General features: G+C 45.9%; 3 non-coding genes across 3 annotated transcripts; all 3 read left to right on the top strand.

Annotated features, from left to right (window-relative positions):
• The first annotated feature begins 208 nt into the window (after positions 1 to 208).
• On the top strand, positions 209 to 423 carry LOC143932521 (small nucleolar RNA U3). The gene has a single exon (XR_013262948.1). It is a non-coding gene; the product is annotated as a small nucleolar RNA U3 (small nucleolar RNA).
• Positions 424 to 10,444: 10,021 nt separating this feature from the next.
• On the top strand, positions 10,445 to 10,659 carry LOC143932522 (small nucleolar RNA U3). The gene has a single exon (XR_013262949.1). It is a non-coding gene; the product is annotated as a small nucleolar RNA U3 (small nucleolar RNA).
• A 12,349-nt stretch (positions 10,660 to 23,008) lies between these two features.
• LOC143932488 (small nucleolar RNA U3) lies at positions 23,009 to 23,223 on the top strand. The gene has a single exon (XR_013262921.1). It is a non-coding gene; the product is annotated as a small nucleolar RNA U3 (small nucleolar RNA).
• The last annotated feature ends 1,007 nt before the right edge of the window (positions 23,224 to 24,230 follow it).

Genomic DNA, 24,230 nt, shown 5'->3' on the forward strand with positions numbered 1-24,230 from the left:
TGGTGCACGCTCGAGCATAAAATAAGATGACGGCCTATTTAAATACATAGGAACCCCATTCTGCGAATAGAAAGCAGCACATCATCATAATTGTGAACAGCATCAGCCAGCTGAACGTATCGGCTGAGCTATCAATGTCAGAGGCTTAAAGCTCAGATCTTGTGGTCCCATTTGTTGGTGCACGCTCGAGTATAAAATAAGAAAAGGGAGGACTATACTTTCAGGGATCATTTCTGTAGGATGCAAAGGGAGAAATGTGCTCGAAAGTGTCCATACTCATCTTCCACAATGATGAATTTTAGGGTTCTTGTCTCATTAGAACTCCTGTTGGCTGTGCTGCTCTCTGCAGATGCTGCCACTGTTTGATGACTTGGTCATCTTTCCAGATGGGAAGATGATAGGCAGGAACTCATTCAGAGTGGTTGTTTGAACGCCACCAATGTGAGAGGCTTAAGGTTGAGAACTAGTGGTCCCGTTTGTTGGTGCACACTCGAGTATAAAATAAGGAGAGGGCCTATTTAAATGCTGAGGAACCCCATTCTGCGGAGAATGGAAAGCAGCGCATCATTATAATTGTGCACAGCATCAGCCAGTTGAACGTTTCGTCTGAGCGATCAATGACAGAGGCTTAAATCTGAGAACTAGTGGTTCTGTTTGATGGTGCAGGCTTGAGCATAAAATAAGAAAAGTGCCTATTTAAATGCTGAGGAACACCATTTTGCAGAGATGGAAAGCAGCACATCATTATAAATGTGAACAGCATCAGCCAACTGAACGTGTCGGCTGAGCCATCAATGTCAGAGGCTTAAAATTGAGAACTAGTGGTCCCGTTTGATGGTGCACACTCAAGCATAAAATAAGAAAATTGACTGTTTAAATGCTGAGGAACCCTATTCTGCGGAGGATGGAAAGCAGCGCATCATTATAATTGTGAACAGCATCAGCCAACTGAACGTGTCGGCTGAGCCACCAATGTGAGAGGCTTAAAGTTGAGAACTAGTGGTCCTGTTTGTTGTACGCTCAAACATAAAATAAGGAGAGGGCCTATTTAAATGCAGAAGAACCCCATTCTGCGGAGAATGGATAGAAGCACATCATTATAATTGTGCACACCTCAACCAGCTGAACGCGTCGGCTGAGCCATCAATGTCAGAGGCTAAAAGTTAAGAACTAGTTGTCCCGTTTGTTGGTGCACGCTCGAGCATGAAATAGGAAGAGGGCCTATTTAAATGCTGAGGAACCCTATTCTGCGGAAAATGGAAAGCAGTGCATCATTATAATTGTGCAAAACATCAGGCAGTTGAACGTTTTGTCTGAGGCCGCGTACACACGGGCGGACTGTTCGCCCAACTTTGTTCGTCAAACAGTTTGACAAACAGTCCGCTCAAAATTAGCATGAGCGGACTTGACCACACCCGACGAACGAACAGTCCGCTGAAAACTTGCACGATGACGTGAACGCCACGTACGACGGGACGAGAGATTCGAAGTCCTATACACTGCAATGCAACCTTCGGCGTGTAAATCCTTTCTAACCATGCGCGGAACTTAGTTTGACGAACAAGCCTACACATGAGCGGACTGTCCGCTCAAACCAAGTTTCAGCGGACAGTCTTACGGAAATTCCGAAAAACTATGTTCATCAGACTGTCCGCTGAAACTGTCCGCTGAGGCCCAAACACGAGCGGACTGTCCGCTGAAACACTGTTCAGCGGACAAAGTTGGACGAACAGTCCGCCCGTGTGTACGCGGCCTGAGCCATCAATATCAGAGGCTTAAGGCTTAGAACCAGTGGTCCCGTTTGTTGGTGCACGCTCGAGCATAAAATAGGAAGAGGGCCATTATAATTGTGAACAGCATCAGCCAGCTGAACGTGTCGGCTGAGCCACCAATGTGAGAGGCTTAAGGTTGAGAACTAGTGTTCCTGTTTGTTGGTGCACACTCGAGTATAAAATAGGGAGAGGGCCTATTTAATTGCTGAGGAACCCCATTCTGCGGAGAATGGAAAGCAGCACATCGTTATAATTGTGCATACCATCAGCCAGTTGAACGTGTCGGCTGAGCCATCAATGTCAGAGGCTTAAAGCTGAGAACAAGTGTTCCTGTTTGTTGGTGCACACTCGAGTATAAAATAGGGAGAGGGCCTATTTAAATGCTGTGGAACCCCATTCTGCGGAGGATGGAAAGCAGCGCATCATTATAATTGTGAATAGCATCAGCCAGTTAAACGTTTCGGCTGAGCCATCAATGACAGAGGCTTAAATCTGAGAACTAGTGGTCCCGTTTGTTGGTGTACGCTCGACCATGAAATAAGGAGAGGGCCTATTAAAATGCTGAGGAACCCCATTCTGCGGAGAATGGAAAGCAGCACATCATTATAATTGTACGCAGCATCAGCCAGCTGAACGTGTCGGCCGAGCCACCAATGTCAGAGGCTTAAATTTGAGAACTAGGGCTCCTGTTTGATGGTGCACACTCGAGCATAAAAAAAAGATGATGGCCTATTTAAATGCTGAGGAACCCCATTCTGCGGAGGATGGAAAGCAGCTCATCATTATACATTATAATTGTTCATAGCATCAGCCAGTTGAACGTGTTGGCCAAGCCACCAATGTCAGAGGCTTATAGCTAAGAACTAGTGGTCCCATTTGATGGTGCACGCTCGAGCATAATATAAGAAAAGGGACTATTTATTTGCTGAGGAACCCCATTCTGCGGAGAATTGGAAAGCAGCACATCATTATAATTGTACACAGCATCGGCCGAGCCACCAATGTCAGAGGCTTAAAGCTGAGAACTAGTGGTTCTGTTTGATGGTGCACGCTCGAGCATAAACTATGAAGAGGGCTTATTTAAATGCTGAGGAACCCCAATATGCGAATAAAGGAAAACAGCAGATCATTATAATTCTGAACAGCATCAGCCAGCTGAACGTGTCGGCTGAGCCATCAATGTCAGAGGCTTAAAGCTGAGAACTAGTGGTCCCGTTTGTTGGTGCACGCTAGAGGATAAAATAAGATGACGGCCTATTTAAATGCTGGAGGAACCCCATTCTGCGGAGGATGGAAAGCAGCGCATCATTATAATTGTGCATAGCATCAGCCAGTTGAACGTTTCGTCTGAGCCATCAATGACAGAGACTTAAATCTGAGAACTAGTGGTTCTGTTTGATGGTGCAGGCTCGAGCATAAAATAAGAAAAGTGCCTATTTAAATGCCGAGGAACCCCATTCTGCGGAAAATGGAAAGCAGCACATTATCATAATTGTGAACAGAATCAGCTAGCTTAAGGTGTTGGCTGAGCCATCAATGTCAGAGGCTTAAAGCTGAGAACTAGTGGTCCCGTTTGATGGTGCACACGCGAGCATGAAGTAAGAAAAGGGACTATTGCATTGCTGAGGAACCCCATTTTGCAGAGAATGGAAAGCAGCACATCATTATAGTTGTGAACAGCATCAGCCAACTGAACGTGTCGGCTGAGCCACCAATGTGAGAGGATTAAAGTTGAGAACTAGTGGTCCCGTTTGTTGTTGTACGCTCAAACATAAAATAAGGAGAGGGCCTATTTAAATGCAATAGAACCCCATTCTGCGGAGAATGGATGGAAGCACATCATTATAATTGTGAACAGCATCAGCCAGCTGAACGTGTCGGCTGAGCCATCAATCTCAGAGGCTTAAAGCGGAGAAATAGTGGTCCCGTTGGATGGTGCATGCTCAAGCATAAAATAAGATGACGGCCTATTTAAATGCTGAGGTACCACATTCTGCGGAGGATGGAAAGCAGTACATCATAATAATTGTGAACAGCATCAGCCAGTTGAGAACTAGTGGTCAAGTTTGATGGTGCACACTCGAGCATAATATAAGAAAAGGGACTATTTAATTGCTGAGGAACCCTATTCTGCGGAGGATGGAAAGCAGCGCATCATTATAATTGTGCATAGCATCAGCCAGTTGAACGTTTCGGCTGAGCCATCAGTGACAGAGGCTTAAATCTGAGAACTAGTTGTCCCGTTTCATGGTGCATGCTTGAGCATAAAATAGGAAGAAGACCTATTAAAATGCTGAGGAACCCCATTCTGCGGAGAATGGAAAGCAGCATATCATTATAATTGTACGCAGCATCAGCAAGCTGAACGTGTCGGCTGAGCCATCAATCTCAGAAGCCTAAAGCTGAGATCTAGTGGTCCCATTTGTTGGTGCAGGCTCGAGCATAAAATAAGAAAAGGGCCTATTTAAATGCTGAGGAACCCAATTCTGCGGAGAATGGATAGCAGCACATCATTATAACTGTGAACAGCATCAGCCAACTGAACGTGTCGGCTGAGCCACCAATGTGAGAGGCTTAAAGTTGAGAACTAGAGGTCCTGTTTGTTGGTGCACACTCGAGTATAAAATAAGGAGAGGGCGTATTTAATTTAACCACTTGAGGACCGCCGTATTGCCATTGTACGTCAGCACAATGGCACAGGCAGGCATAATCACGTACATCTACGTGATTGCCTTCCAGCGGGTGGGGGGTCCCATCGGACCCCCTCCCGCTGGTTACGGCGGTCCGATTCGGTCCAGGAGCGCTCCGTGATGAGGGGATGGCCGTTCGTTTTCGGCCACCCCCTCTGGATCGCTCCTGGCCAATGAGAAGCTTCCTCCCCTGTGTATTGTTTACACAGGAAGGAGGAAGTGATGTCATTCTCCTCGGGGCGGTCTTTTTGACCGGACTACGAGGAGAAGAGCAAAAGTAAGTCTGCACGAACACTACACTGACATGTAGGTACACACAGGCACACAAACCCCCCCCCGAACCCCCCCCCCGATCGCCCCCCGATCCCCCCCCCGCCCCCCCTCCCCCCCCAGTCACAGTGTCACTGATTGCATTGATCATTTCTTTACTGATCAATGCATTCAGTGTCAGTTGTGACAGTAAAAACTGTCAGGACAGTTAGTGTTAGGTCCAGGGTAGCCCCCTATCACCCCCCAATAAAGATTTAACCCCCTGATTGCCCCTAGAGTTAACCCTTTCACCCCCTTTTGCCAGTGTCACTAAGCGATCATTTTTCTGATCGCTGCATGTGTCGCTAGTGTCGCTAGGTAGCTAGTTATTTTTTTAGGTTCACCGCCAGGTTTTTATATCGCTAGGTACCCCGATATACTACCCAATAATGTTTTTAACCCCCTGATTGCCGCTAGTTAACCCTTTCACCCCCTTTTGCCAGTGTCACTAAGCGATCGTTTTTCTGATCGCTGCATTAGTGTCGCTACAGTCGCTAGGTAGCTAGTTATTTTTTTAGGTTCACCGCCAGGTTTTTATAGCGCTAGGTACCCCGATATACTACCCAATAATGTTTTTAACCCCCTGATTGCCGCTAGTTAACCCTTTCACCCCCTTTTGCCAGTGTCACTAAGCGATCATTTTTCTGATCGCTGCATGTGTCGCTAGGTAGCTAGTTATTTTTTTAGGTTCACCGCCAGGTTTTTATAGCACTAGGTACCCCGATATACTACCCAATAATGTTTTTAACCCCCTGATTGCCGCTAGTTAACCCTTTCACCCCCTTTTGCCAGTGTCACTAAGCGATCGTTTTTCTGATCGCTGCATTAGTGTCGCTACAGTCGCTAGGTAGCTAGTTATTTTTTTAGGTTCACCGCCAGGTTTTTATAGCGCTAGGTACCCCGATATACTACCCAATAATGGTTTTAACCCCCTGATTTCCGCTAGTTAACCCTTTCACCCCCTTTTGCCAGTGTCACTAAGCGATAATTTTTCTGAACGCTGCATCAGTGTCGCTAGTGTCGCTAGGTAGCTAGTTAACTAGGCTCCCAAAAAGTCCCCCACATGTGGTATCCCCGTACTCGGGAGAAGCAGCAGAATTTATTTTGGGGTGTAATTTGACTTCTGCCCATAGCATGTGTGAGCAATATATCATTTAGTGACAACTTTGTGCAAAAAAAAAAAAGTTTGTAATATTCCCGCAACTTTTGGCAAAATATAAAATATTCCATGGACTCAACATGCCTCTCAGTAAATAGCTTGGGGTGTCTACTTTCCAAAATGGGGTCATTTGGGGGGGTTTTGTGCTATTTTGGCATTTTATGGCCTTCGAAACTGTGATAGGTAGTGAGGAGTTAAATCAAAAATTTGCACCCTTAGAAATCCTGAAGGTGGTGATTGGTTTTCGGGGTGCCGTGCGCGACTAGACTCCCAAAAAGTCCCACACATGTGGTATCCCCGTACTCGGGAGAAGCAGCAGAATGTATTTTGGGGTGTCATTTCACATATAACCATGGCATGTGTGAGCAATATATCATTTAGTGACAACTTTTTGTAAAAAAAAATTTTTTTTTTTTTTTGTCATTATTCAATCCCTTAGGACAAAAAAAATAAATATTCAATGGGCTCAACATACCCATCAGCAATTTCCTTGGGGTGTCTACTTTCCAAAATGGGGTCATTTGGGGGGGATTTGTACTGCCCTGCCATTTTAGCACCTCAAGAAATGAGATCGGCAGTCATAAATTAAAAGCTGTGTAAATTCCAGAAAATGTACTCTAGTTTGTAGACGCTATAACTTTTGCGCAAACCAAAAAATATACGCTTATTGACATTTTTTTTACTAAAGACATGTGGCTGAATAAATTTTGCCCTCAATGTATGACTAAAATTTAGTTTATTCGATTTTTCTTATAACAAAAAGAAGAAAATATCTTTTTTTTTCAAAATTTTCGCTCTTTTTCCATTTATATCGCAAAAAAAAAAAATCGCAGAGGCAATCAAATACCATCAAAAGAAAGCTCTATTTGTGGGAAGAAAAGGACGCAAATTTCGTTTGGGTGCAATATTGCATGACCGCGCAATTACCAGTTAAAGCAGCGCAGTGCGAAATTGCAAAAAGACCTCTGGTCCTTAAGGTGTTTATTGGTCCGGAGCTGAAGTGGTTAAGAGTACCTATTTAAATGCAGAAGAACCCCATTCTGCGGAGAATGGATAGAAGCACATCATTATAATTGTGCACACCTCAGCCAGCTGAACGTGTCGGCTGAGCCATCAATGTCAGAGGCTTAATGCGGAGAAATAGTGGTCCCGTTTGATGGTGCACGCTAGAGGATAAAATACGATGACGGCCTATTTAAATGCTGAGGAACCCCATGCTGCAGAGGATGGAAAGCAGCACATAAGTATAATTGTGAACTTCATCAACCAGCTGAACGCGTCGGCTGAGCCATCAATGTCAGAGCCTTAAAGTTAAGAACTAGTGCTCCCGTTTGTTGGTGCACGCTCGAGCATGAAATAAGAAGAGGGCCTATTTAAATGCTGAGGAACCCTATTCTGCGGAAAATGGAAAGCAGCGCATCATTATAATTGTGCAAAACATCAGGCAGTTGAACGTTTTGCCTGAGCCATCAATATCAGAGACTTAAGGCTTAGAACCAGTGGTCCCGTTTGTTGGTGCACGCTCTAGCATAAAATAGGAATAGGGCCTATTTAATTGCTGAGGAACCCCATTCTGCGGAGAAAGGAAAGCAGCGCATCATTATTATTGTGAACAGCATCAGCCAGCTGAACGTGTCGGCCGAGCCACCAATGTGAGAGGCTTAAGGTTGAGAACTAGTGATCCTGTTTGTTGGTGCACACTCGAGTATAAAATAAGGAGAGGGCCTATTTAATTGCTGAGGAACCCCATTCTGCGGAGAATGGAAAGCAGCACATCATTATAATTGTGAACAGCATCAGCCAGTTGAACGTTTCGGCTGAGCCATCAGACAGAGGCTTAAATCTGAGAACTAGTGGTCCCGTTTAATGGTGCACACTCGAGCATAAAATAGGAAGAGGGCGTATTTAAATGCTGAGGAACCCCATTCTGCGGAGAATGGAAAGCCGTACATCTTTATAATTGTGAACAGCCTCAGCCAGCTGAACGTGTCGGCTGAGCCATCAATGTCAGAGGCTTAAAGCTGAGAACTAGTGGTCCCGTTTGTTGGTGTACGCTCGACCATGAAATAAGGAGAGGGCCTATTAAAATGCTAAGGAACCCCATTCTGCGGAGAATGGAAAGCAGCACATCATTATAATTGTACGCAGCATCAGCCAGCTGAACGTGTCGGCCGAGCCACCAATGTCAGAGGCTTAAATTTGAGAACTAGGGCTCCTGTTTGATGGTGCACACTCGAGCATAAAAAAAATATGACGGCCTATTTAAATGCTGAGGAACCCCATTCTGCGGAGGATGGATAGCAGCACATCATTATAATTGTTCATAGCATCAGCCAGTTGAACGTGTTGGCCAAGCCACCAATGTCAGAGGCTTATAGCTGAGAACTAGTGGTCCCATTTGATGGTGCACGCTCGAGCATAATATAAGAAAAGGGACTATTTATTTGCTGAGGAACCCCATTCTGTAGAGAATTGGAAAGCAGCACATCATTATAATTGTACACAGCATCGGCCGAGCCACCAATGTCAGAGGCTTAAAGCTGAGAACTAGTGGTTCTGTTTGATGGTGCACGCTTGAGCATAAAATAAGGAGAGGGCCTATTTAAATGCTGAGGAACCCCATTCTGTGGAGAATGGAAAGCAGCGCATCATTATAAATGTGAACAGCATCATGCAGCTGAACGTGTCTGCTGAGCCACCAATGTCAGAGAATTAAAGCGAAGATATAGTGGTCCCGTTTGTTGGTGCACGCTCGAGCATAAACTATGAAGAGGGCCTATTTAAATGCTGAGGAAGCCCAATATGCGAATAAAGGATAACAGCACATCATTATAATTGTGAACAGCATCAGCCAGCTGAACGTGTCGGCTGAGCCATCAATGTCAGAGGCTTAAAGCTGAGAACTAGTGGTCCCGTTTGTTGGTGCACGCTAGAGGATAAAATAAGATGACGGCCTATTTAAATGCTGAGGAACCCCATTCTGCGGAGGATGGAAAGCAGCGCATCATTATAATTGTGCATAGCATCAGCCAGTTGAACGTTTCGTCTGAGCCATCAATGACAGAGGCTTAAATCTGAGAACTAGTGGTCCTGTTTGTTGGTGCACGCTAGAGGATAAAATAAGATGACGGCCTATTTAAATGCTGAGGAACCCCATTCTGCAAAGAATGGAAAGCAGCACATTATCATAATTGTGAACAGAATCAGCCAGCTGAAGGTGTCGGCTGAGCCATCAATGTCAGAGGCTTAAAGCTGAGAACTAGTGGTCCCCTTTGATGGTGCACGCGCGAGCATGAAGTAAGAAAAGGGACTATTGCATTGCTGAAGAACCCCATTTTGCAGAGAATGGAAAGCAGCACATCATTATAATTGTGAACAGCATCAGCCAACTGAACGTGTTGGCTGAGCCACCAATGTCAGAGGCTTAAAGCGGAGAAATATTGGTCCCAATTATTGGTGCACGCTCAAGCATAAAATAAGAAGAGGGCCTATTTTAATACTGAGGAACCCCATTTTGCGGAAAATGGAAAGCAGCACATCATTATAATTGTGCAAAGCATCAGCCAGTTGAACGTTTTGGCTGAGCCATCAATTTCAGAGGCTTAAGGCTTGGAAACAGTGGTCCCATTTGTTGGTGAACACTCGAGCATAAAATAGGAAGAGGGCCTATTTAAATGCGGAGGAACCCCATTCTGTGGAGAATGGAAAGCAGCACATCATCATAATTGTACGCAGCATCAGCCAGCTGAACGTGTCGGCTGAGCCATCAATCTAAGAAACTTAAAGCGGAGAAATAGTGGTCCCGTTTGATGGTGCATGCTCAAGCATAAAATAAGATGACGGCCTATTTAAATGCTGAGGTACCCCATTCTGCGAAGGATGGAAAGCAGTACATCATTATAATTGTGAACAGCATCAGCCAGTTGAGACCTAGTGGTCAAGTTTGATGGTGCGCGCTCGAGCATAATATAAGAAAAGGGACTATTTAATTGCTGAGGAACCCCATTCTGCGAAGGATGGATAGCAGCACATCATTATAATTGTGAACAGCATCAGCCAGCTGAACGTGTCGGCTGAACCATCAATGTCAGAGGCTTGAAGCGGAGAAATAGTGGTCCCAATTATTGGGGCACGCTCAAGCATAAAATAAGAAGAGGGCCTATTTAAATGCTGAGGAACCCCATTCTGCGCAGGATGGAAAGCAGCGCATCATTATAATTGTGCATAGCATCAGCCAGTTGAACGTGTCGGCTGAGCCACCAATGATAGAGGCTTAAAGTTGAGAATTAGTTGTCCCGTTTGATGGTGCATGCTCAAGCATAAAATAAGATGACGGCCTATTTAAATACATAGGAACCCCATTCTGCGGAGAATAGAAAGCAGCACATCATTATAATTGTGAACAGCATCAGCCAGCTGAATGTATCGGCTGAGCCATCAATGTCAGCGGCTTAAAGCTCAGATCTTGTGGTCCCATTTGTTGTTGCACGCTCGAGTATAAAATAAGAAAAGAGAGGACTATACTTTCAGGGATCATTTCTGTAGGATGCAAAGGGAGATATGTGCTCGAAAGTGTCCATACTCATCTTCCACGATGATGAATTTTATGGTTCTTGTCTCATTAGGACTCCTGTTGGCAGTGCTGCTCTCTGCAGATGCTGCCACTGTTTGATGACTTGGTCATCTTTCCAGATGGGAAGATGGTAGGCAGGAATTCATTCAGAGTGGTTGTTTGAATGCCACCAATGTGAGAGGCTTAAGGTTGAGAACCAGTGGTCCCGTTTGTTGGTGCACGCTCGAGTATAAAATAAGGAGAGGGCCTATTTAATTGCTGAGGAACCCCATTCTGCAGGGAATGGAAAACAGCACATCATCATAATTGTGAACAGCATCAGCCAGGTGAACATGTCGGCTGAGCCATCAATGCCAGAGGCTTAAAATTGAGAACTAGTGGTCCCGTTTGGTGCACACTCAAGCATAAAATAAGAAAATTGACTATTTAAATGATGAGGAACCCTATTCTGCAGAGGATGGAAAGCAGGGCATCATTATAATTGTGCATAGCATCAACCAGTGGAACATTTCGGTTGAGCCATCAATGTCAGAGGCTTAAATCTGAGAACTAGTGGTCCCGTTTGATGGTGCATGCTCGAGCATAAAATAGGAAGAGGACCTATTAAAATGCTGAGGAACCCCATTCTGCGTGGAATGGATGGAAGCACATCATTATAATTGTGAAAAGCATCAGCCAGCTGAACGTGTCGGCTGAGCCATCAATCTCAGAGGCTTAAAGTGGAGAAATAGTGGTCCCGTTTGATGGTGCATGCTCAAGCATAAAATAAGATGACGGCCTATTTAAATGCTGAGGTACCACATTCTGCGGAGGATGGAAAGCAGTACATCATTATAATTGTGAACAGCATCAGCCAGTTGAGAACTAGTGGTCAAGTTTGATGGTGCATGCTCGAGCATAATATAAGAAAAGGGACTATTTAATTGCTGAGGAACCCCATTCTGCGAAGGATGGATAGCAGCACATCATTATAATTGTGAACAGCATCAGCCAGCTGAATGTGTCTGCTGAGCCACCAATGTTAGAGGCTTAAAGTTGAGAACTAGTGGTCACGTTTGCTGGTGCGCGCTCGAGCATAAAATAAGATAACGGCCTATTTAAATGCTGAGGAACCCCATTCTGCGGAGGATGGAAAGCAGCGCATCATTATAATTGTGCATAGCATCAGCCAGTTGAACGTGTCGGCTGAACCATCAATGTCAGAGGCTTAAAGTGGAGAAAATTGGATTTTTATATACAGCTTACCTGTAAAATCCTTTTCTTGAGAGTACATTACGGGACACAGGAGCTTCATTACATAGTGGGTTATATAGGCACCTCTGGTGATTGGACACTGGTTGACCCTAATTAAGGAGAATTCCTCCCCTATATAACCCCTCCCATATGGGAGGCACCTTAGTTTTGTAGCAAAGCAATAAGAAACCATGTAAAACCCAAGAGGGACAGGAGCCCTGTGTCCCGTGATGTACTCTCAAGAAAAGGATTTTACAGGTAAGCTGTATATAAAAATCCCATTTTCTTGATCATACATCACGGGACACAGGAGCTTCATTAAATAGTGGGATGTCCCTTAGCAATGCTCAGATTGAGGGGAGGGAGACACAGATCATAATTATAGACCGCCAGGGACCGGAGGATCTAAACTGCAGCCTGCAGTACACTGCACCCGAAGGCGATATCCTCTTGCCCTCTGACATCCACCTGATAGAATCTGGTGAATGTGTGGACTGATGACCAAGTTGCAGCCTTACAGATCTGAGCCAGGGAGGCCTGGTTATGCACTGCCCAAGAAGCACTTACAGCCCTAGTAGAGTGCACTTTCTCTTGAAAAGGAGGAATCTTCCCCTTTACACTATAGGCCTGAGAAATAACCTGTCTAATCCACCTTGAGAGAGTGGATTTTGACGCCGCCTGGCCCTTCCTAGGGCCTTCCGGCAAAATAAACAAGCAATCAGTTTTCCTTATCTGAGCAGTTGCTTGAAGATATATACTGATTGCTCTAACCACATCCAAAGTGTGCAAAGATTCTTCTGCGGACTGTGGGTCCGGAAAAAAGGATGGTAGGATTACATCTTGATTCAAATGGAATCCCGAAACCACCTTAGGTAGAAAGGACCTGTTGGGACGCATGACCACCCGGTCCTTATGAATAATTAGATACGGCTCCTTGCTGGAAAGAGCTGCTAGCTCCGATACTCTTCTAGCCCTAGATATGGCTACCAAAAAGACCAATTTTCTAGTCAGGAGAGCTAACGAAGCCAGATGCAAAGGTTCAAATGGTTGCCCCTGCAAAGCCGAGAGAACCAAATTCAGATCCCATGGGCATTGACTGGCGGTCTAATCTGCATGGCCCCCTGGATGAAAGCCCGCACCAGGGAATGCGACGCAAGTGGCTTCTGAAAAAACACTGACAGGGCCGAAATCTGCACCTTGATAGTGCTTATGTCCAAATTCATTTCTAGGCCTGACTGGAGAAAGGCCAAGATCCTGCTAATGACATACTTTCTAGGATGCCATTTCCTGAGTTCACATCAGGAAACATATGCCCTCCAGATTTTGTAACAAATAAGCCTGGAGGCCGGCTTTCTGGCATTGACCAGATTAGAAAGGACTGGCCCCGAAAGGCCACGGTCTCTCAGAATGTGGGTCTCAGCAGCCAAACCGTCAAATTCAGACTGTGTAAAGCAGGATGGTAAATCGGACCCTGTGAGAGCAGATCTGGCCGTAAAGAGGGAGGATCCATGGCCTGCCTACTGCCAACTTCATGATCTCTGCGTACCATGGTCGCCTGGGCCAAGCCGGGGCCACCAAAAGGACCAATTTTGTCTCCCTCTTGACTCTTCCCAGGAACTGCGACAGAAGTGGGCTCGGGGGGAAGGCATAGATCAGATTGTACTGATCCCAGGGAACTGTCAGCGCATCTGACCCCTGAGCAAGTGTATCCCTTGTCCTTTATACAAAATTGTCCAGTTTCTTGTTGAACCTGGATGCAAACAGATCTACGTCTGGAGTACCCCACCTGTGACATATGTTCTGAAACACGTCAGGGTGTAGAGCCCACTCTCCTGGGCAAAACTGCTGGCGGCTCAGAAAATCCGCCTCCCAATTTTCCACTCCTGGAATGAAGACCGCAGAAAGATACGGAACATGCTTTTCTGCCCAGACAAGTATGCGATTCACCTCTTTTTGGGCCACCAGACTCCTGGTACCGCCCTGGTGATTGATATAAGCCACTGCTGTGTCATTGTCGGACTGAACCTGAACAGGGAGACCTTGTAGTCTGTAAGACCACTTTATGAGAGCCATATAAATTGCCCGGATCTCCAGGATATTTATGGGCAATAGCCTCTCGATCGCAGACCATTTCCCCTGCGAGCACGTCTCCTCCAACACTGCTCCCCAGCCTGTCAGGCTGGCATCTGTCATGATAATCTTCCACGGAAGAGGAAGAAAAGTTTTGCCCTTCAGCAAATTCTTGGTTTGTAACCACCAGATGAGACTTCTGCGTGTCCCTGGGGATAGACGCATAGGAAGATCCAAGGATTGGGGCTTTCTGTTCCAAGCCGCAAGGATGCATCTTTGCAGAGGCCTTGAGTGGAACTGGGCGAATGGGACGGCCTCGAAGGAGGCGACCATTTTCCCTAACCGTCTCATGCACAATCGAATGGGGGAAGATCTCCTGCCCAGAATTAGGCGCACCAGATCCCCAATGGCCAAGGCCTTTGGCCTTGGAAGAAACACCTTGCCCTGAGCGGTGTCGATGATCATACCCAGGTATTCCAACCTGGTGGCAGGTTGTAGGGACGATTTTTCTAGGTTTATGAGCCAACCTAGGCGTTCCAGGTGTTCTAGCGTTCTGGTGACGCTGTGGTTCAGGAACGCTACTGTTTTCTCTATGAGAACAAATCGTCTAGATAAGCCATGACGGCTATACCCTGAGCTCTTAGGTTTGCCAAGAGAGGGTCCAGAATCTTTGTGAAGACTCGAGGGGCCATAGCAAGCCCAAACTGCAAGGCCACAAATTGAAAATGGCGCCGCTCTACCGCGAACCTTAGAAATTTTTGGTGTGCGGGAAAAATTGGCACATGGAGATATGCATCCTTGATGTCTATTGATGCCATAAACTCTCTCCCTTGCAGGGAGGAGACCACAGTGCGGATTGACTGCATTTGGAAGGACCGGATGCGTAAAAACCGGTTCAGATCCTTCAGATCTAGGATAAGTCTGACACTTCCATTTGGCTTCGGAACGGTGAAGAGATTCGAGTAAAAGCCCGAACCCTGTTCTTTTGGGTCCACTTCTACTATCACCCCCTGGGATAGTAAGTGATCTAAGGCCAGAAATAGCGGTTTTTGCTTTACTGGATCCCTGGGGATCCTTGACCTTAGGAAACGAGAAGGTGGAATCTCCTGAAACTCTAGCCTGTAGCCCAGAGATACCGAAGAGATCACCCTCTTGTCCCGGATCTCTTCCCGCCAGGCTCCTGCAAACCGCAGGAGCCTTCCCTCCACTCGGCTGAGCGGGGGCGCCCCTTCACAAGGAAGCTTTTGGGCTCTGCTTGGCAGGCTTTCGCCCCCAAGTCTTTTTCTGTCCCTGGGCTCGGCCTTGAGCCTTTCCTGTAGAGGAGGGTTGAGAAGGCTGTCGGCACTGATTAGAGCTTGATGCTCTGGGAGAGAGAGCACGCCTAAATGAAGGACGCTTGCTCCTTTTGACTGGAAGGAGAGTAGATTTACCTCCTGAAATTTTTGGACGAATTTGTCTTATTCTTCTCCAAACAAACATTCCCCTTTAAACGGGAACCCAATCAAATGCTTCTTGCATGACAGCTAAGCTGCCCAATTCTTTAGCCATAGGGCCCTTCGCATGTGTACCAACATGAGGGACAAACATGATGCTTGTTGGACAGAATCCAAAATCGCATCAATCATGAAACACAGAATATGAGGCAGTTCTGCATAATTTTCTACTTCCTCACTGTGAAGGAGCCCAAGCATCTGCTTAACCTGTTCCTTAAGGAACTGACACAACCCCACGGCTGCGACTGTAGGTTGCACCACAGCGCCAGTCATGGAAAAGGAGGCTTTTAATAAAGTTTCCAGCTTCTTATCAGTTGGATCCTTAAAGAGGGAGTCCGACGGGAGTCCGTGTTTTTTTTTTTTAAAAGCCAGCAGCTACAAATACTGCAGCTGCTGACTTTTAAAATAGTGACACTTACCTGTCCAGCGCGCCCGCGATGTTGGCACCCGAAGCCGATCTCTCGATCGTCTCTCGGCTGCTGCCGCCGCCATCTTGGGTATGGGAATCAGGAATTGGAGCCTTTCGGCTTCATTTCCCGGTTCCCTACTGCACATGCGCGAGTCGCGCTGCGCAATAAGGATGGACCCGATGCCTCTGGGATCTGTGTGTTTCCCAACAGGCAGCGGGGGACTTTCGGAAAGGGGCGTAATCTACACACCTTTCTGCAGAGAGCTATCCCGGAAGTGGGTGCAGATACCTGTACTGTACAGGTACCTGCACCCCCCTCCCCCCTGAAAGGTGCCAATTGTGGCGCCGGAGGGGGGGAGGATTCCAATGAGTGGAAGGTCCACTTTAGGGTGGACCTTCGCTTTAAATACCTGAGCATTATCCAAGGGACAAGTCAGGTTTTTATTCACACAAGAAACAGCCGCATCCACAGATGGGACCCCCCACTTCTTGGTGAAACTTTCCTCCAGAGGATAATGCATAGAAAACCTTTTAGGAGGAGCAAACAGTTTATCAGGATGTCCCCAATCCTCATACAACAATTCATCCATTAAGGGATGAATTGGAAAGGAAAAGGCAGTCTGTGGGGCTTTCCTGACTCCCAGGGAAGAAACAGAGGATGTAGCGACTTCAGCAGCAGGCATTCTGAATGTGGTACGCACCAATTCAGTATAATATTGCACCTGTTTTCTGAGCGCCTGGGAGGAGGGGACTCTCTCCTCTTCCTCTGATTCATCCGACTGCTCATGATCCCTGTCCCAAGACAGGGATCTCTCCTCATTTTCAGAAGAATCATCTGAGAGAGGAATTTCAGCAGAGGGAGGGGGTCTACCCTTTTTCCTGCTATCTTTCAGGGAAGCAGAAATAAAATTCATTATTCTCCCTTCAAAACCCTCCAATGTAGCCCTAAGGGAGTCCTCAGTGACATAAACCGGGGCTGGGACATTAGGAGAGGCTGCAAAACCTGACAGGGGCACTGACTCGTCTTGAGAGGCTGGCTCCAGTCTTGCAGGGGGGATGGTAACTTACAGGCACTTTTAGAACCCCTGGACCTAGGTGGTGATTTATCAGTGCCTTTGCTACCTCCCCCTGAGACCCTCTTACGAGGAGACATAGTCCTAAGCTACAAAGCAGAGGTACTAGTACAAGTGCAATCACTGTTGTGCTCAAAGTCTCACAATAACATATATATGCTTAAACTGCACAACCTGATGCTGAGTAGGTGTCTAAGGTTTGCCTGGATCCAATCCCCACGGATGCTTACTGCCCACAGCTCCTGTGTCTCCACTTACAGCCCCCTGACACTCTGGGCTTTATAAAACTGCCGCCTGGCGCCTGCGCAGTACAGCTCCGTGCCCACTGACGTGCACTGCTCACAACCACACTCCCCCCTCCTCCATTAGGCCGGGAACGCACCCGCGCGCGTGCACGAGGACCGCGGGATCCAGGGGGGAAAGGAGACTCCACCGGAGCTGCGTGGGACCCCCAGACTACGTGGGACCCCTGTGTTACCTTGCTGTGGCAAGGATTGCAGTGGAGACGTGAGACAGCTGGAGAACCAGGCTTCACTGAGCGTGTGTACTGAAAGGCATGTAAGTATGCATCAGGCTGCTCTTACTCCCTCTAGTGGTGGAAACCAGGTAAGACATACAACTACTCACAATGAAGAAATCCATCATATAATTATATATATATAGGATTAACTTCCCTTACCTGTCCCCGCCGTAGGAATTGCTGAACCAGTCAAATTCCAGCCTTCACCCATCACGGCGGGCAGTGTTAGCCAACCTTCAGGTTTATCTGGGGCTCTTTCTCGGAAGAGCCTCCCACCTGGACCATGTAAAAGACTCTGCCAGAAACTTTTGTGCGCTCTGTGTAAACAGTACACCAAGTCTGGTTTTCCCAGAGCCCAGTCTTCCAATGGAGAGGACTTACAGGCCAAACCTCGATTCTTCGGCTGACGAGGCCCGGGTACCATACCATCTTGGGAGTCAAATATCGGCCCGAGGTATGGATCCGGTTTGTTGTAGCCCTTAGGCCCCCGCAGGGACCTGCACAGAGCTAAAGTTTTGCGTGACCAACCACCATAGACACTGGCAAAAAAACTGAGGTGCCTCCCATATGGGAGGGGTTATATAGGGGAGGAATTCTCCTTAATTAGGGACAACCAGTGTCCAATCACCAGAGGTGCCTATATAACCGACTATGTAATGAAGTTCCTGTGTCCCGTGATGTATGATCAAGAAATAGTGGTCCCTTTCTTGGTGCACGCTCAAGCATAAAATAAGAAGAGGGCCTATTTAAATGCTGAGGAACCCCATTCTGCGGAGGATGGAAAGCAGCGCATCATTATAATTGTGCATAGCATCAGCCAGTTGAATGTGTCGGCTGAGCCACCAATGATAGAGGCTTAAAGTTGAGAACTAGTTGTCCCGTTTGATGGTGCACACTCAAGCATAAAATAAGAAAATTGACTATTTAAATGCTGAGGAACCCTATTCTGCAGAGGATGGAAAGCAGCGCATCATTATAATTGTGCATAGCATCAGCCAGCTGAACGTTTTCGGCTGAGCCATCAATGACAGAGGCTTAAATCTGAGAACTAGTGGTCCCGTTTGTTGGTGCAGGCTCGAGCATAAAATAGGAAGAGGGCCTATTAAAATGCTGAGGAACCCCATTCTGCGGAGAATGGATAGCAGCACATCATTATAACTGTGCATAGCATCACCCAGCTGAATGTGTCGGGTGAGCCAACAATGTCAGAGGCTTAAAGCTGAGAAATAGTGGTCCCGTTTGTTGGTGCACGCTCGAGCATAAAATAGGAAGAGGGCCTATTTAAATGCTGAGGAAGCCCATTCTGCGGAGGATGGAAAGCAGCACATCACTATAAATGTGAACAGCATCAGCCAGCTTAACGTGTCGGCTGAGCCATCAATGTCAGAGGCTTAACCACTTCAGCCCCGGACCATTTTGCTGGCCAAAGACCAGACCACTTTTTGCGATTCGGCACTGCATCGTTTTAACTGACAATTGCGCGGTCATGCGACATGGCTCCCAAATAAAATTGGCGTCCTTTTTTTCTCACAAATAGAGCTTTCTTTTGGTGGTATTTGATCACCCCTGCGTTTTTTTTTTTTTGCGCTTTAAACAAAAATAGAGCGACAATTTTGAAAAAAAACCATTATTTTTTACTTTTTGTTATAATAAATATCCCCCAAAAATATATAAAAAAAACTTTTTTTTCCCTCAGTTTAGGCCGATACATATTCTTCTACATATTTTTGGTAAAAAGAATCGCAATAAGCGATTATTGATTGGTTTGCGCAAAAGTTATAGCGTTTACAATATAGGGGATAGTTTTATGGCATTTTTATTAATAATTTTTTTTTTTTACTAGTAATGGCGGCGATCAGTGATTTTTATTGTGACTGCGAAATTATCACATCGGACATTTTTTACACATTTTTGGGACCATTGTCATTTATACAGCAATCACTGCTATATAAATGCAGTGATTCCTCTGTAAATGACACTGGCAGTGAAGGGGTTAACCAGTGGGTGGAAGTGTAGGGGTTAAGTGTTCTTAGGGGTGTGTTACTAACTTTTGGGGGCTGGGCTTTCATTTAGTGAACACTGCTCTCTGCTCTAATCACATGGAGCAGAGATCAGTGTCACTAGTTGCTAGGTAGAATGGGGAGATGCTGTTTACAACGGCATCTCTCCACTCAGCCGCCCTGTGAGACGATCACGGGTATGACCACGGCGATTGAGTCCGTGAGACCCGCGACCGGACTCACTGGGGTCCCGACCAGCACGCGAGCGTGCCGCGGCAAATTTAAAGGGATGTACAGGTACGCCCATTTGCCTGCCCGTGCGCTGGTCGGGAACCGGTTAAAGCTGAGAATGAGTGGTCCCGTTTGATGGTGCACGCTTAAGCATAAAATAAGATGAAGGCCTATTTAAATGCTGAGGAACCCCAGTCTGCGGGGAATGGAAAGCAGCACATCATCAAAATTGTGAACAGCATCAGCCAGCTTAATGTGTCAGCTGAGCCATCAATGTCAGAGGCTTAAAGCTGAGAACCAGTGGTCCCGTTCTTTGGTGCACGCTCGAGCATAAAATAAGAAGAGGGCCTATTTAAATGCTGAGGAACCCCATTCTGAGGAGAATGGAAAGCAGCACATAATTATAATTGTGAACTTCATCAGCCTGCTGAACGTGTCAGCTGAGCCATCAATGTCAGAGGTTTAAAGTTAAGAACTAGTGGTCCAGTTTGTTGGTACACGCTCGAGCATGAAATAGGAAGAGGGCCTATTTAAATGCAGAGGAACCCTATTCTGCGGAAAATGGAAACCAGCACATCATTATAATTGTGCAAAGCATCAGGCAGTTGAACGTTTCGGCTGAGCCATCAATATCAGAGGCTTAATGCTTAGAACCAGTGGTCCCGTTTGTTGGTGCACGCTCGAGCATAAAATAGGAAGAGGGCCTATTTAAATGCTGAGGAATCCAATTCTGCGGAGAATGGATAGCAGCACATCATTATAACTGTGCATAGCATCACCCAGCTGAATGTGTCCGGTGAGCCACCAATGTCAGAGGCTTAAAGCTGAGAACTAGTGGTCCCGTTTGATGGTGCACGCTCGAGCATGAAGTAAGAAAAGGGACTATTGCATTGCTGAGAAACACCATTTTGCAGAGAATGGAAAGCAGCACATCATTATAATTGTGAACAGCATCAGCCAACTGAACGTGTCGGCTGAGCCACCAATGTGAGGGGCTTAAAGTTGAGAACTAGTGGTCCCGTTTGTTGGTGTACGCTCAAACATAAAATAAAGAGAGGGCCTATTTAAATGCAGAAGAACCCCATTCTGCGGAGAATGGATAGAAGCACATCATTATAATTGTAAACAGCATCAGCCAGCTGAACGTGTCGGCTGAGCCATCAATGTCAGAGGCTTAAAGCGGAGAAATAGTGGTCCCATTTGATGGTGCACGCCAGAGGATAAAATAAGATGACGGCCTATTTAAATGCTGAGGAACCCCATTCTGCGGAGGATGGAAAGCAGCGCATCATTATAATTGTGCATAACATCAGCCAGTTGAACGTTTCGTCTGAGCCGTCAATGTGAGAGGCTTAAAGTTGAGAACTAGTGGTCCCGTTTGTTGTTGTACGCTCAAACATAAAATAAGGAGAGGGCCTATTTAAATGCAGAAGAACCCCATTCTGCGGAGAATGGATAGAAGCACATCATTATAATTGTGAATAGCATCAGCCAGCTGAACGTGTCGGCTGAGCCATCAATGTCAGAGGCTTAAAGCGGAGTTATAGTGGTCCAGATTGATGGTGCATGCTAGAGGATAAAATAGGATGACGGCCTATTTAAATTGTGAGGAGCCCCATGCTGCAGAGGATGGAAAGCAGCACATAATTATAATTGTGAACTTCATCAACCAGCTGAATGCGTCGGCTTAGCCATCAATGTCAGAGGCTTAAAGTTGAGAACTAGTGGTCCCGTTTGTTGGCGCACGCTCGAGGAACCCTATTCTGCGGAAAATGGAAAGCAGCGCATCATTATAATTGTGCAAAGCATTAGGCAGTTGAACGTTTTGGCTGAGCCATCAATCTCAGAGGCTTAAAGCGGAGAAATAGTGGTCCCGTTTGTTTGTGCATGCTCAAGCATAAAATAAGATGACGGCCTATTTAAATGCTGAGGTACCCCATTCTGCGGAGGATGGAAAGCAGTACATCATTTTAATTGTGAACAGTATCAGCCAGTTGAGAACTACTGGTCGTTTGATGGTGCACGCTCGAGCATAATATAAGAAAAGGGATTATTTAATTGCTGAGGAACCCCATTCTGCGAAGGATGGATAGCAGCACATCATTATAATTGTGAACAGCATCAGCCAGTTGAATGTGTCTGCTGAGCCACCAATGTTAGAGGCTTAACGTTGAGAACTAGCAGTCACGTTTGCTGGTGCACGCTTGAGCATAAAATAAGATAACGGTCTATTTAAATGCTGGAGGAACCCCATTCTGCGGAGGATGGAAAGCAGCACATCATTATAATTGTGCATAGCATCAGCCAGTTAAACGTGTCGGCTGAACCATCAATGTCAGAGGCTTAAAGCGGAGAAATAGTAGTCCCGTTTCTTGGTACATGCTCAAGCATAAAATAATAAGAGGGCCTATTTAAATGCTGAGGAACCCCATTCTTCGGAGGATGGAAAGCAGCGCATCATTATAATTGTGCATAGCATCAGCCATTTGAACGTGTTGGCTGAGCCACCAATGATAGAGGCTTAAAGTTGAGAACTAGTTGTCCCGTTTGATGGTGCACGCTCAAGTATAAAATAGGAAGAGGGCCTATTAAAATGCTGAGGAACCCCATTCTGCGGAGAATGGAAAGCAGCACATATTTATAATTGTACGCAGCATCAGCCAGATGAACGTGTCGGCTGAGCCACCAATGTCAGAGGATTAAATTTGAGAACTAGGGCTCCTGTTTGATGGTGCACACTCGAGCATAAAAAAAAGATGACGGCCTATTTAAATGCTGAGGAACCCCATTCTGCAGAGGATGGATAGCAGCACATCATTGTAAATGTTCATAGCATCAGCCAGTTGAACGTGTCGGCCAAGCCACCAATGTCAGAGGCTTATAGCTGAGAACTAGTGGTCCCATTTGTTGGTGCACGCTCGAGCATAATATAAGAAAAGGGACTATTTATTTGCTGAGGAACCCCATTCTGCAGAGAATTGGAAAGCAGCACATCATTATAATTGTTAACAGCATCAGCCAACTGAACGTGTCGACTGAGCCACCAATGTGAGAGGCTTAAAGTTGAGAACTAGTGGTCCCGTTTGATGGTGCACTCTCGAGCATAAAATAAGGAGAGGGCCTATTTACATGCTGAGGAACCCCATTCTGTGGAGAATGGAAAGCAGCACATCATCATAATTGTGAACAACATCAGCCAGCTGAACGCGTCGGCTCAGCCATCAATGTCAGAGGCTTAAAGCGGAGAAATAGTGGTCCCGTTTGATGGTGCACGCTCAAGCATAAAATAAGATGACGGCCTATTTAAATACATAGGAACCCCATTCTGCAGAGAAAAGAAAGCAGCACATCATCATAATTGTGAACAGCATCAGCCAGCTGAACGTATCGGCTGAACCATCAGTGTCAGAGGCTTAAAGCTCAGATCTAGTGGTCCCATTTGTTGGTGCACGCTCGAGTATAAAATAAGAAAAGGGAAGAGTATACTTTCAGGGATCATTTCTGTAGGATGCAAAGGGAGAAATGTGCTCGAAAGTGTCCATACTCATCTTCCACGATGATGAATTTTAGGGTTCTTGTCTCATTAGGACTCCTGTTGGCAGTGCTGCTCTCTGCAGATGCTGCCACCGTTTGATGACTTGGTCATCTTTCCAGATGGGAAGATGATAGGCAGGAACTCATTCAGAGTGGTTGTTTGAACGCCACCAATGTGAGAGGCTTAAGGTTGAGAACTAGTGGTCCCGTTTGTTGGTGCACACTCGAGTATAAAATAAGGAGAGGGCCTATTTAATTGCTGAGGAACCCCATTCTGCAGAGAATGAAAAGCAGCACATCCTTATAATTGTGAACAGCATCAGCCAACTGAACGTGTCGGCCAAGCCACCAATGTCAGAGGCTTATAGCTGAGAACTAGTGGTCCCATTTGTTGGTGCATGCTCGAGCATAATATAAGAAAAGGGACTATTTTATTTGCTGAGGAACCCCATTCTGCGGAGGATGGAAAGCAGTGCATCATTGTAATTGTGCATAGCATCAGCCAGCTGAATGTGTCGGCTGAGCCATCAATGTCAGAGGCTTAACCACTTCAGCCCCGGACCATTTTGCTGACCAAAGACCAGAGCACTTTTTGCGATTCGGCACTGCGTCGCTTTAACTGACAATTGCGCGGTCATGTGACGTGGTTCCCAAATAAAATTGACGTCCTTTTTTTCTCACAAATAGAGCTTTCTTTTGGTGGTATTTGATCACCCCTGCGGTTTTTATTTTTTGCGCTTTAAACAAAAATAGAGCGACAATGTTGAAAAAAACGCATTGTTTTTTACTTTTTGTTTTAATAAATATCCCCCAAAAATATATAAAAAAAACATTTTTTTCCCTCAGTTTAGGCCGATACATATTCTTCTACATATTTTTGGTAAAAAAAATTGCAATAAGCGATTATTGATTAGTTTGCGCAAAAGTTACAGCGTTTACAAAATAGGGGATAGTTTTATGGCATTTTTATTAATAATTTTTTTTACTAGTAATGGCGGCGATCATCGATTTTTATTGTGACTGCGACATTATGGCAGACACATCGGACATTTTTGACACATTTTTGGGACCATTGTCATTTATACAGCAATCACTGCTGTGTAAATGACACTGGCAGTGAAGGGGTTAACCAGTGGGTGGAAGCGTAGAGGTTACGTTTTCCTA

Source organism: Lithobates pipiens, unplaced genomic scaffold (assembly GCF_037356315.1).
Source record: "Lithobates pipiens isolate NorthernLeopardFrog02 unplaced genomic scaffold, aLitPip1_a1.2 Scaffold_25, whole genome shotgun sequence".
Lineage (NCBI taxonomy): Eukaryota > Metazoa > Chordata > Amphibia > Anura > Ranidae > Lithobates > Lithobates pipiens.